This window comes from Mustela nivalis, assembly GCF_964662115.1.
Source record: "Mustela nivalis genome assembly, chromosome: 7".
Taxonomy (NCBI): domain Eukaryota; kingdom Metazoa; phylum Chordata; class Mammalia; order Carnivora; family Mustelidae; genus Mustela; species Mustela nivalis.
In genome coordinates, this window is record NC_139026.1 from 41,419,308 (window position 1) to 41,432,423 (window position 13,116).

At 42.8% G+C, this 13,116-nt stretch overlaps 1 protein-coding gene across 7 annotated transcripts in view; it reads left to right on the forward strand.

Annotated features, from left to right (window-relative positions):
• The window catches only part of LOC309869403 (uncharacterized protein), a 141,760-nt gene that overhangs the window by 70,261 nt on the left and 58,383 nt on the right, over window positions 1-13,116 (forward strand). The window contains exons 3-4 of one of the 7 annotated variants that reach the window (XR_014314161.1): window positions 5,892-5,975; window positions 10,563-11,069. The exons of 4 other annotated variants lie outside the window; for them this stretch is intronic. The gene's annotated coding sequence lies outside the window, so the exon portion shown is untranslated. Of the gene's footprint in view, window positions 1-5,891; window positions 5,976-10,562; window positions 11,070-13,116 lie in introns of those variants that run through there. 2 more of the 7 variants (XR_014314162.1, XR_014314163.1) reach the window with 2 other exon arrangements.

A 13,116-nucleotide genomic window follows, 5' to 3' on the forward strand; every position in this document is an offset into this window, starting at 1 on the left:
ACAGCCATGAATGAAGGTTAGGTCTAATACAAGGAGGAGGGAAATCCTCGCTGATAGGCAACATTTGAACAAATAATGTGGAGGAGGTGAGGAAGGGAGGCATGTGGATATGGGGGAAGAGCATTGAGGCAGGGGTAACAATTAAGACAAAGGTCCTAAAAAGGGTCTGGCAAGCAGGCCAGTAGAGGAGACTGAAGTTTAAACCTTGGCCTGCTTCAGAAGTCACCTAGCCTCCTGGAGCCTCAGTGTCCCCTTTCCCCCTGCCCCCCCAAAAAGTAGAGATGAGGATACCTAGACAGTTTGCAGGACTGTTGGGAAGACCAGATGAAGTAGTATATGTAGAGAACGCAGCACAGTGCCAGGTGTCCAGACAAGAGGTTTACTTAAAATATGAGGAATGTTTCCCAGCACTAATGCTGCTTCTGTTTCTTCTTCCTGGAAAAATGAAGGGAATAGAAGTACCTGGCTGGTTTGTCGTGAGGAGTGAAGGGTGGTAAGATGTGCCACCCCAAATCTTTGGCGTAAGAATTATTTTGAGAAAGAGAAGACAAAGAAGAAGTTCTGAAAACAGATTAGAAGTTACCCTTTTGTAAGGGAACTTTACATTTATAAGGAAATCTCCATTTTTAAGGGGGTCTCCCTTTCTGCCCCAGGGGGAGAAGAATGACTAAATCAGAAGAAACTCAACCCATCAATGGAGAAGGCACAGGACTTAAGTCTGCATAGCAAAACTTATTCTTGTTTACCATGCTTTTTCTGCTCATCTCCCCATAACTGACTTCCCCCATATCCTTCTCTCTTTTGTCTTTAGCTGAAAATAATATTTAAGCCCAAACTCTAAACTACCTCTGAGAGTTACTATCTCCCATTCATATATGAAGTATACATGTTAATAAATTTCTGTCTGTATTTCTACAGACTATTAATCTGTTTGTTCTATTAATCTGTTTTTTGTTACAGAGTTCCCAGCAGAGAACTTAGAAGAGTAGAGGGTAAATTATTTTTCCTCCCCTACAGGAGTAAATGCAATAATACATAAAATATTTAGCTTAGAGGTAGACACGTGGTAGACCCATACCCAATGGCAGTTCTCATTATTATCGCATGCTTCAATAAGGCATTTTTCAGGATGGGCATAGACAAAATTGGAAGAGCAACTTCATGCCACTAACCAACAGGACTAGGCAGAAAACAGGAGCTAGGTTCAGGGCCCACGAAAACCAGGAAAAAAAAGAGTCATTGATCTGATAATCAGGGAAAAATGATGATGAATTCCTTCAAAGTTTTACTGAAGCCCAAGGCAGGCTTTGTAGGTAATGTGATTTATTTGAAGGGGCTAGAGTGGGAGAGACAGCAAAGCAGGGGCAAAAACTAGGTGAACTTGAGTCTTCAATATAAGGCAAAAAAATATACCTAATAGGCATCATAAAGTCAAGTGAGTAGAATCGGCATTAAGAGACTTGGCCACAAATGGACATGACTTGAGATATCCACATATGTGGAAACCCATATCTGCTAGGTAGGAGTACAGTGGGGAACTTTCGGATGACAATAAAAGTAGAGAGAAAGCAAAAATGATATAGATGTGGGAGGATTCTAAAGACAGTTCCATCAGAAGGAGGAACTAGAAATTGCATTCCTGAATGAGACAATAAATGCTGACCAAGCTATCTAGACAGTTTCTAGATCCCAGGTTCTATTAAGAACAATGCACCAAATAACTTCTTGAAAGTCTGAGTATTTTGGTGGTTAACATAAGGGATTATGAAGGTGACTAGATCTAGTTTCAGATGTGTTAGGTAAATTTGGATAAATTAACCTCTCTTAGCCCCAATTCTTTAACAAGTAAAATGAGGATGGTAAATAAAGTTCTCTTGAGGACAATATATGAAAAGTCTTTTGAAGATGGTTAAACATTTCCTTAGGATTTTATTTTTCACTTAATATAGAAATGAAAAAAAGAGTTGCTATTTTGGTTTTAATTTTGACCAACAAGGAAGAAACTGTGAGCTGAGCTGGGAACTTAGAAGAAAGGGGAGAAAAAAACAATTATCTACATTAGGGCTGTGGATAGAGAGAGCAGCACTCAAGGCGTCAAGCCTTAGATCAGAATGTTCTATTCCTCCAAGAGTTTCCCAAAGCACAACTTGAGAAAAAAATTTTTTCCCTTTTTCAACCAGACCACCCAGACTGCCACACACTTCACACTTCTTTGAAATGTTCCCTTTCCTTTTGTCTTTCTGTTTGACATTTTTGTGCAAACATTAATCATTTTCTCCCCCTAAGTGGTGAAAAAAGTGCTGAAGTTAGTCAGGAGCACTTAAGGTCTGTCTTTCATTTCACACCCAAGTACATAACTGTTGCCTCTTTTCTCCATCCCTCTTTTACTTCCTCTTTCCCTTCTCTCTCTCCCTTTCTTGTTCCAAATTCAAATTCCAAATATATGGATTGAAAATGTGAGGATGGCGAGAACTCAAGTTTAGTGGGTAGGGCCAGGGTCAGGGCAGGGTGCAAGAGCTGGTGGCAGCCATTGCAATCTCTCTGTCACTTACCACTCCCCTCTAGGAGCAAATGCAGTATGTATTCCTGCCTTCACCGCCCCTGACAACAGTATCTTGATTTTGTTCAGGGCTGCAGTGTGCCCAGCCCTAGGTAATGAATCCATACAAAAAATTGTTACAAACCTGCTGGGCTTCCCCAGCTTCCCTTGCTGCTAGAGGTGGGGTGGTAGATTTCACTCTGGACTTTTTTCCTGGACATAAAGTCCCTGAAGTTCAGCATGGCTATAGGACTTGCTTTTGCTAATGAAATAAGAATGGAAATTTTACCTGTCACTTCTGGATGGAGGCATGTAAAAGCCAATGCACAATACACCATACTCTCTTTCCCTGCTGCCACCTTGGTTCTACCCTACTGTTCCACTTATCGATTGCTGCATAACAAATCACCCCCAAAACTTAGAGGCTTAAAGCAACTACTATCTCATGCTTCTATGAATTAACTGGGATCAGCTAAGAGGTTCTTCTGCTGGTCTTTTCTGGAAGTTTTTCATGTTGGTGTTGGTAAAATCAGGTCATGGCCAGGGCTACAGTATCCAATGGCTTACTCACACATCTGGCATCTTGGAAAGGAGGGCTGGAAGGCTGAGCTTGGCTGGGTCTCCCTCTTTCTCCATATCATCCAGGGCTTGTCAGTCTCTATCTGAGCTTTTCATGTGGTTTCGCTATGTGATCCTTCTAGACCTAGTGAAGAGTAGATGAATATGCCACCCCAAAATATGCCACTTCGGTGTAAGAATTATTTTGAGCTAAAGACAACTGAGAAGAGTAGATGCAAGACAAACTCTCTTCTTACCCCCTATTTGTCCAAAAACAGGACATAAATTTATAAAGGTGTCCCCCCTCCCCTCTCTACCAGGAAGGACAGAAGTTAATCACCAGAGACAAGTCTAGACCCTTATCAGGCCATGGACCACACCAGAGCAAATCTTGCTCTAGCTAGCCCTTATCTAACATTTCTCCCATATAATTTACCTCCCCCAGCCTGCTGTCGTAGAAACAAAAACTCTTTCCTTTGTCTTGTCATTTCTCTAAAAATTTATTGTTCTCTGCTAAGATACTATATAAGCCAAAGTTCTAATCACCTCTTTGAGTGACTCATTGCTGAATGATTTTGTGTGTGTGTATGTGTTGCGTTTGTTAATAAACTTCTGTTTGCTTTTCTTGTGTTAATCTAACTTTTGTCAGATAAGGTGGCTCTAACTGAGGTAAGGTTCCTAGGAGGATTTTCCTTATCTATGATGGCTGTGTAGTGACGTAAAGTTTTGAAAAGCATAAACTGCCGGGCTTTTAAAGACTTAGGTTCAGAATTTGCAGAGCATAGCTATCACCACATTCTCTTGATTCAAGCAATGATAAGGCCAAACCAAATGCAAAATGGTGGAAAATAAATACCACTTTTCTGTATAGGAAGTAACCAACAACTGGCGGCCACTTTTAATCTACCATATTAGCATTGACCATTGGAAAACTTGATCTATGGGGCACCTGTGTGGTTCAGTCGGTCAAGTATCTGCCTTCGGTGGGATCATGGTCCCAGAGTCCTGGGATCAAGTCCTGTGACAGGCTCCTGGCTCAGTGGGGAGCCTGGATCCCCCTCTCCCCTGTGCTTGTGCTCTCTCTCTCTCAATAAATAAAATCTTTAAAAAAAAGAGAGAGAGAGAGAGAAAATTCGATCTCCTTCACATAGAGCTGGAAGTGCTCAGATTTGGGAATGGAGTTAGGGAAGAGATCTGTCCTAGTTGTAGCCTGTCAGCTCTCACCCCAAATTCCTGCTCCCAGATTCTTCTCAGTTGCTTCTGGTCATTTTATCACCAAACCTCCATTTCTTTCTGGTTTATTTCTTCCTGGAATAGGACCATAACTGCACTTCCATTCTCCAAGGTAGTGATATGACAAGAGCGACAATGGGAGCAGATGGAGAGGAAATCAGACATCAGACACCCCTATTACTACTGTCTGCAGCTTCCACCCCCACAGGGAGTGTCTTACTGGTAGCCATCCCTCTCCCTCAGGCCTGCTTTCCTGCCAAGTTTTTGAGGAGAGCCCTAACTCTAGTTTTTCTTTCTCCAGTTTCCTTTCTTACACAAGTTCTACTTCTTATATTTATCCAGGTAAGATAGAAAAACCTCCTTAGCCTAGTGAGAAACACTTTGACTTTATCATGCTGAGCCTTACCTCAACCTCCCCACTCCACGGGACTGGCCCTGGGCTTTGTCTCCCACACCTAAAATGCTCCGTCAGTGTGTGAAGTGGAAGTAACAAGGATATATCTTGTGCTTTTTTTCTTATTAATGACTTACACTTTTTAAAAAAATTATTACTTATTTATTTATTTGACAGACGAGATCACAAGCAGGTGGAAAGGCAGAAGGGGAAGCAGGCCGAAAGGCAAGGGGGAAGCAGGCTCCCCACCGAGCAGAGAGCCTGACGTGGGGCTTGATCCCAGGACCCTGGGATCACGACCCGAGCCGAAGGCAGAGGCTTTAACTCACTGAACTACCCAGGCGCCCCTAATGATTTACACTTTTATCTTTTATAATTTTTATGCATGGCCAATTCACTGTTCTGCCAGAGCTGACTGCTGGCTTTGGGGAGGATTAGATTGTAGCAGTAGGAATGCAAAGACGGCCGAAAATCCATACCCCACTTTTGACTTCCAGAGCAGTTGGAGACTAAATAGGTGTCTTTTTTTTTTTTTTTTAAGATTTTATTTATTTATTTGACAGACAGATCATAAGTAGGCAGAGAGGCAGGCAGAGAGAGAGGAGAAAGCAGGCTCACCGCTGAGCAGAGAGCCTGATGCAGGGCTCGATCCCAGGACCCTGAGATCATGACCTGAGCCAAAGGCAGAGGCTTTAACCCACTGAGCCACCCAGGCGCCCCCTAAATAGCTGTCTTAAAAGACAGTCTTTTTCAAGAGATGAGATGGTTTTCAAAATTTCCTGAGCCATCATTAACATATCAACAACAAAATCTGGTGAGCTAAAATGGAAGTAATATTCCAGAGAGAGAGAACTCAGTAAGACTAGTCCCTGCTACAAGAGTATAGAGGGATTGGGAAGTGAATGTGTGGACAGCCCACCTCCTGCCCTGAGGAATTATGGGAAGGAGAAGGGAGACACAGGTCACAGAACAGGTAGTGAGGCTGGGAGAACCTTGTGTTGTTCCTATCTTCTCTAAGGAAGGAGGGAGGTCATCAGATCAATAAGAGGAGGGCAGACAGCATAGGGACCTTTGTTTTTCCTTGTTTATGTCATTAATACAATTACAATAAAGTAATACATTTGTATAACATTATGTTTCTCTTGCATTTGTCCATAAACTCTGCAGAAGCTGTCTTGTTATTGCTTAGCAGTGCCACGCATGGAGTCGATAATCAAAAAAGAGAGGGAGATGTGCAAAGAGACATCTGAGGTAGAGCTCCTGACTCCTTAGGGTCTGTATGGCATTTGAGGAATCTAGAAGTTCTCAAATCCTCTGAGGGGCTGCTGAAAACAAAAGAGATTCAAGTTGTGAAACTGGCTACAAGATATCACTTATGCGGGGGTGAGGCCAAGAAGCCTTGTTGCTGGAAACTCCAGGTGGGATAGGAAATATCTGGTGTTAGTGGCTGGACTTCCAGTGGGTGCACAACAACCAGCAAGTGGAGGGGGAGGGGAGCTAGGGCTGAGTACTCAGGGTGACCCTAACCAAACTCAGAGAACAGACCAAGATGAGTTCCTCAGTTGCAGACTTTAGCAGCTCCCACCTTCAGGATACTCTGAAGGAGACCAGACCCAGCCCCCCTTAGTGGGCATCAGCCTGTATATACTTGAGGACAGGACCAGGTGGCCTGCAGGAGAGACACCAGAAGGACAGGCACCAGGCTAGCCCCAGCCCTGTCTCCCTGGTGTCAGCGAGATGCAACCTTCCTCTACATCCAGGTGCCACGTTGAGGAAGGGAAGGGAAAGGAGAAATCCAGCTCCCACAGGAAGTTTAACTTTCAGTCAATAGAATGTTTCATCAACACAGAGTATTTTAAAGGAAGTGGGGCATTCATTAGAAAAGTTCATGTGTTCTTCCTACCACCCCACCTCACCCCGCCCAAACTGGCCGCTACCCATTGAGATGGGACTCCTGAGGACTAGGTCTGTTACAGAAAATGGAAAGTATGTGGTCTTTGTACATTTCAGTTTTAGTTTGTGTTCCATTTGCAACTTCATTCTTTGTACATTCCTTAACAATGAGCAGGTTTCCTACTGAAATGAATTCTGCAGTGCCCCAGGATCCAGAAACAGCTGCATTAATTTTTACAACGAAAGTATTACTTGCAATTTCAGCAGAAACCATTATCCCTTCTAAAATCCCCGTCTTTCATGCTTTGTGTAGAAAGATCCAGAACTGCGAAAACAGGAAACTGAGATTACTAAGCAAATTTCTAGCACCTACCCTCTAAAGAACTTGACTCCTGGTCGCTCCAGTCACCTTTCCATGAGTTTGCTGCTTGTCAGAAGGAAGCTGTCAGAAGCTGTCACCGATCATGCTGAGCAGAGCAGCCCAGGTGTGTTGGGAGCCGCATCCCAGCTGCCCCAATTCTGTAATCTTTTCTAGGTTCCCATCTGTCTCAGCCTGAGGTAACTGTCCTGCTGAATTACACACCAAAGAATTTAAATTCCTCTTCTTAGTTCAACAGAAATAAAGTTGGAATTATTCAAGAGATATTTTCAGCAAGCAATTAAGAAATAATAAAAAAACATCAAAGTATAGGATAATAAAAAACATCAAAGATAGGATCAAAAAACAAGGATTTAGGGGGGTACAGATTTATTATAGTAAATGGAAAAAAACAAAACAAAACAAACAAAAAACAAACCTTCCTCTGTAGGGAGAGCCTCAGATGGATAGCTTTTTGGGCATTCAATCACAGCTTCATTTTCCTCTTCTACCTGCCAGTGGACTCTTGTCCCAGATTCAGAAAGACCTCCTGCAATTCCCTTCATTCTTTGAGCATTGTTTTTCAGTTTGGCAAAGTCTGGAGATAATTTTGGTTGTCACGACTGAAGGAAGGCAGTATTCGTGGCATGGAGCCGGTGGAGGCCCGAGTTGGGTTAAACAGCCTACAGCACAGGACCGCCCTCCCCAACAAAGAACCATCGTGCCCAGAATGACAACCGTGTTGTGGCTGAGAAACCCTGCTCCAAGCAGAGACAGGCCGAACCACCCCACTTCGAGAAGCCTTTCCAATGAGACAAGTAACTGCTGTGGTCAAAGGACAGTTCTCTTAGGGGAAGAGGAACAATCATAATTCTGTGTTAATTCATTAATCCATCTGTTTGCATATCAAATATTTTTTGGTATCTACCCAAAATGGCACTGTTAAGCACTAACAAGATGGGCAGCTTCTGCTCTTGTAGAGCTATAGACAAGTCCAAAGGAAAGTCATTAAACATAAAATTATACAGATGAAATTGTGATATGCCACAGACAAACTATATCGGCTGATACAAGAACATATTGTGAAGGGAAAACTGCCCGTCTAGAATCAGTAGATCTTACCATATTTTTAAATGGTAAAATCAATGAAAATAATTCTTAATGTTTTATTTCCTTGAACCTTTATCATGACTGTTTTCAATGACATAGTCTTTTTGGTCTTCTTAGTTTTCTAAAGGAGTACTGTGACTCTCCTTGTTTTCAAAATGGCCACTCGACTCTCTTTTCTGATACAGTGGCCTATGGAAGTCTGTGTGCTGCTGAGCACCAGCCCTACCTTTCCTGAAGATACCAATGTGATTCCAGAAGAGGATGGGGTTAGAGGGAAATCCTGAGTTGCTTCAAGAGTTAAGACCAGAGGGACGGCCTCCAGTTCCTAGCTCGTGGTCAATTTCCTTCCCCTCATATAGATACTCAGTAAGCAACAAGACCCATATTTCAGAATTTGAGTCTATGATCTTTTCCCAGGAGTGTTGATTGGGGAAAGAAATACTTAAACTGAGACCTGAGGGTGAATTAGGTAACATTGGGAGAAGTGGAGGCAAGCCTTCCAAGAATGTGAAAGTCTGTTTGGTATGTGTTGGCATGTCAAAATAGTCCTTAGACACAGAAAAAGTATTCATTATGGTCCCCTGCTTCCTTGTTCTTAAGAGCAAAATCCATTTCTTCAGAGAGAAGATTGATCTTGGACTTGTAGGGAAGGGAGGGGGAATGGTGCCAAAATTTGTTTTACTGTGACTCCCAGCCAGCTATCCTACAAATGTATGACGACAATGCACGCAAATTTGACAAATGCAAGCAAAAGCAAAGCAGTGGGCATTCTCTATTGCAAATGCACAAGGCGATGCAGCAATGTTTCTGTAGATCTGACTGATTGCCCTGTCAGGGCAGGCCTTTCTTCACCTTTTAAAGTCAAGAATTCTGTGGAGAATCTGATGAAGGCTATTGATTTCTCCCCTGGAAAAGGCATCAATGTGCATATACAAAAATGTCTGCACACAGTTCATGGGGTTTCCAGTTCTGAAGCTCATGGATGGCCAATTAACACAGCTGCTTTCAGGCTGTAACAATGAATAAGGAAGAAGAACATGTTGGTGGTGGAGGTATTGTGTCCTGTCTTACGCGTAATGAGTCTGAAATGCCTGTGGCAGGATATTCAGGTGGAAAGCAGTTTAAAATGCTTCCTGGTTTTGTATGATTTTATAGGCATGTTGAAATTAAGAGGAAGTGGGTGGGTGTGTATCAGTACAATGGGCCCCATCCCTAGGGTCCAGGTTCTCCTGTGTCTGTATTTAGAAATTTTTTTTTTCTTAGAAAAATGTTCATTGTAGAAAATTTTCCTGGGTTTCTGCCTATTTAAAATATGACCACCCTCCTTTACAGTTTTTAGTTCCTTTCCATTATCACTCCCTACTGCCAAGACTGATTAAAGAGAAGGCAGCCATGTGGATATGTGGGGAGCCTGTCTATGAAGAGGGGCTGAAATGTTACATTGTTGAAAGAAATATTTGACAAACTGAGCCAACCTTCTGCTCCTACTCCCTCGGTTTGCTCAAGATTCTTGCCAGACTGCCCTTGGAAGAAACTGAACCTATGAGCTATACTGCTTTTCACTGTGGTTGGGTATAAAGTTTGGGAGTTCTAGTAAGCTGAAAATGCCTCCCTCAAAGATATCCAGATCCTAGTCCCTGGAACCTATGAACATTACCTTCTATGGCCAAAAAAAAAAAAAAAAAAAAAAAGGATATTTGCATTTGTGATTAAATGAAAGGTTTTGAGATGGGGTATTATATTGGATTATCTGGGAGGGCTACAAAGGCCATCACCTGTCTTCCCATGAGGGGAAGGCAGAGGGAGTTTTGACACAGACAGAAGAGGGGCAGGCAGAGAAGAAGGGGGGGGGGCACGTGACCACGGAAGCAGCGGTTGCAGGGATGGGACCATAAGTTAAGGAAGTCTCCAGTGACCAGAGCTCAAAGAGGCAAAGAACAGCTTCTCCCCTAGAGCATCCAGAGGGACCACGCCTGTGATATTTGTTTCAGAATTCTGGCCTCTAGAATTGGGAGAAAATAAATTTCTGTTGTTTTAAATCAGCAAGTTTGTGGTAATTCGGTACAGCAGCCATAGGAAACTAACTAGGGACGAATCTGGACAAAGGAAGAGAGGACAAATTGTCTAGATCAGAGCCTGACTATTTGTCTCAGATTTTTTAGAAGGTTTCTGGCTTCCTTTTCCTTTTCAACCCCAAATATTTCTTTCTGAATCCAAGTAAACCTTCTCTCACCTTGACACTTGCATTTTAAAGCTCCACTGTTCTCTACAAACTGATTTTGATTTTCTAGTATAAAATCCCATTTTGATTGTTTTGCCTCCTTCCCCCGCCCCCGCTTATATTCCCTGCCTCCAAATATTCATTATTGTTTTGATGCTCCCCTCCCAACTCCCCTCCTATTGGCCTTGATCTTAAAATAAAAGTTACTTACAATAAACAGCCTCTTCTCTCTTTTCTTGTTATTTCCTCCACTCAGCAGTACAGAGCTGTCGGCTGCTTGCCCCCAAGTGTTTGAAGCCACCCACACACACTCTGAAGCACAGTCCCCAGCCGCTGACGACTCAACACTGTCAAATGACAGTCACAACGCCTTCATCATTAGTTTGTGAAACGCACTATACAAATGGGGCTGCAGGGTGTAAGAAGAAGAGGAAAATGTATTTCATGACAGCAATATCTTAACTCTGAGAAAAAGGAGATAAATTGGGCCAGGTGATTATTTTAAAAGAACCAGTAGCTAAGAGTGAGAACTAAAAGCAAATCTCTATCAGAGAATTTGAAAAACCCAAGTAAGCCATGTCAAGCCTTCTTGCATGAAGACCTCCTAGTGCTTCAGGGAGAAATGGTATAAAGAAGATTCTAGGAAGATGCCGAGAGATGGGGCACCAGGATCACAGGTGAACATCCTCACCCAGGGCTCAGCAAACTGACCTACAGGCCAAACCTGGCCCACCACCTATTCTTGTTAATAAAGTTTTATTGGAACGCTGTCATCTCCATTTATTTACATATTGTCTGTGGTTGCCCTTGTTCGTGAGAGTGGGGTAGAGTAGTTATGGCACAGACTGTGTGGCACATAGAGCCTAAAATATTTATTTATGTTAAAAAAATGCCAAGCTCTGTTATGATGAAACTATAACAGCAGGACTGGGTATAGAAAGTAAATGCTAGCAACGAGAAATACCAATGTGTATTAATTTCTTAGGGTTGCCATAACAAATTATTATAATCTGGGTGGCTTAAACAATAGAACTTTATTCTCTCAGAATTCAGGAGGCCATGCATTCAAAGCCAAGGTGTCTAGAACACTGATTCTGAAGTTTGAAGGAGACTTCAGAAGTTTTGAAGTTTCAAAGGAGAATCAATTCCATGGGGGTGGCCAGTATCTTTGCCATTCTTTTGCTTGTAGACTCATAGTTTCAGTTTCTGCCTTCTCTTCACATTGTCTTCTGTCTTCTTCGTTTCTATCTCTTATAGGGACACAACATTGAATTTAGGGCCCATCCTAAATCCACAATGATCCAATCTCAAAGTTTATACTTTCACTAATTACATCCACAGAGACCATTTTTCCAGATAAAGTCACACATTTGCAGGTACCGAGGGTTGGGATTTGGACATAACTTCTGGGGGGACACAATTCCACTTACTGCACCACCACCCATAAAAAAGTGTTAACCATTTTGGGGAAAAAGAAGGCGGCTTGAGGAGCTTGGAGATGGCTGGGAATGTCGCCCACCGACTCTTGAATATGGCCTTAGGAAACAGCAATTGCATACATATTTAATTTTGACATAGTTTTTTGTATTTTATGAAATATATTAATTCCACAGAAAACTCTGACTCCGTCTGTTGATCTACGTGTAGACTATGGGGAATTTAAGCCACTATAGCCCTAAAAGCAGCCAAATGAACAAAAGGCAGATGAGGAGGAGGAGAAGCTCAGGGCCAGGAAAATGGGTTTCTGCAACCTCCGTGGTTGACTCTGACAAGAAAAGCAGCATCTTGTGAAGCTGTTAGATAGCAGTGTGGAGTGAATTCAATGAGGTCCTTTCAAGTCTGCTAAAGTGTCTTTTGTCAGCTTTATTTTTTCATCACGACTTGGGAACAAGGAGGTGTTGCTGCACCCTGTCTCATTTCGTCCTTTGTTTCATTTTCTTCACCAGATTCCAGATTAATATTTCGACAGAACTGGGGAGGGGAGGTGCAGGGCTCATATTTCTGCTAGAATTCTTTTCCCTTTTTCTCTCAGTATGTACCGTTCTAACCTGAATTTACAGGCGGGGGCGGGGGGGGGAGCCACAGTCAAGTTAGCACACTTTGGGGGAAAAGTCTGAGTAGAAGTGACAGTTTTCTTATAGGGATTGTCCCTGATTGGCACTAAAACCAGGCTAAAACCAGTGCCTCTCTAGAGTGAGTTAGGAAATCAGGAGGACTCTTCTCCCAAGAACCGGCTATGAGGTTACCTTGAGGATGTGTCAGTGGAGCCCCAGGGCATGAGAGATGAGACAGTTACAATAGGTGTCAAACTAGAAATTCCCTTTGTTGAGGTCTTTCTGCTTGATGTACCTAGAATAGGTTTGGTTTTCCTGTGTGAACTCTGTCGCCTCTAGAAGAGGGGACAAATCAAAGTTCATGACCTCTTTGTAATTTTAGGATATTTTCTAAGGATTCACACCCATTGTCACACTGGTTTCTTTATTCATTCCTCACTCATTACAAAGTTTCCTGTGCTCATTAAATATGACGCATTTCCCAAGTGCCTAAGGCTAGTTAAAAAGAGACCCAACAGGGACACCTGGGTGGTTCAGTTGGTTAAGCATCTGACTTAACTAACTGAAGGTTGGTCAGGTTAAGACTCCTGACTTCAGCTCATGTCATGAGGTTGGTTAGGTTAAGACTCCTGACTTCGGCTCATGTCATGATCTCAGGGTTGTGAGATCGAGCCCCCGGTGGGGGGCTCCTCCCTGGTTGTGGAGCATGCTTATGATTCTCTCTCTCTTCCGGAACACCTGGGTGGCTCAGTCTAT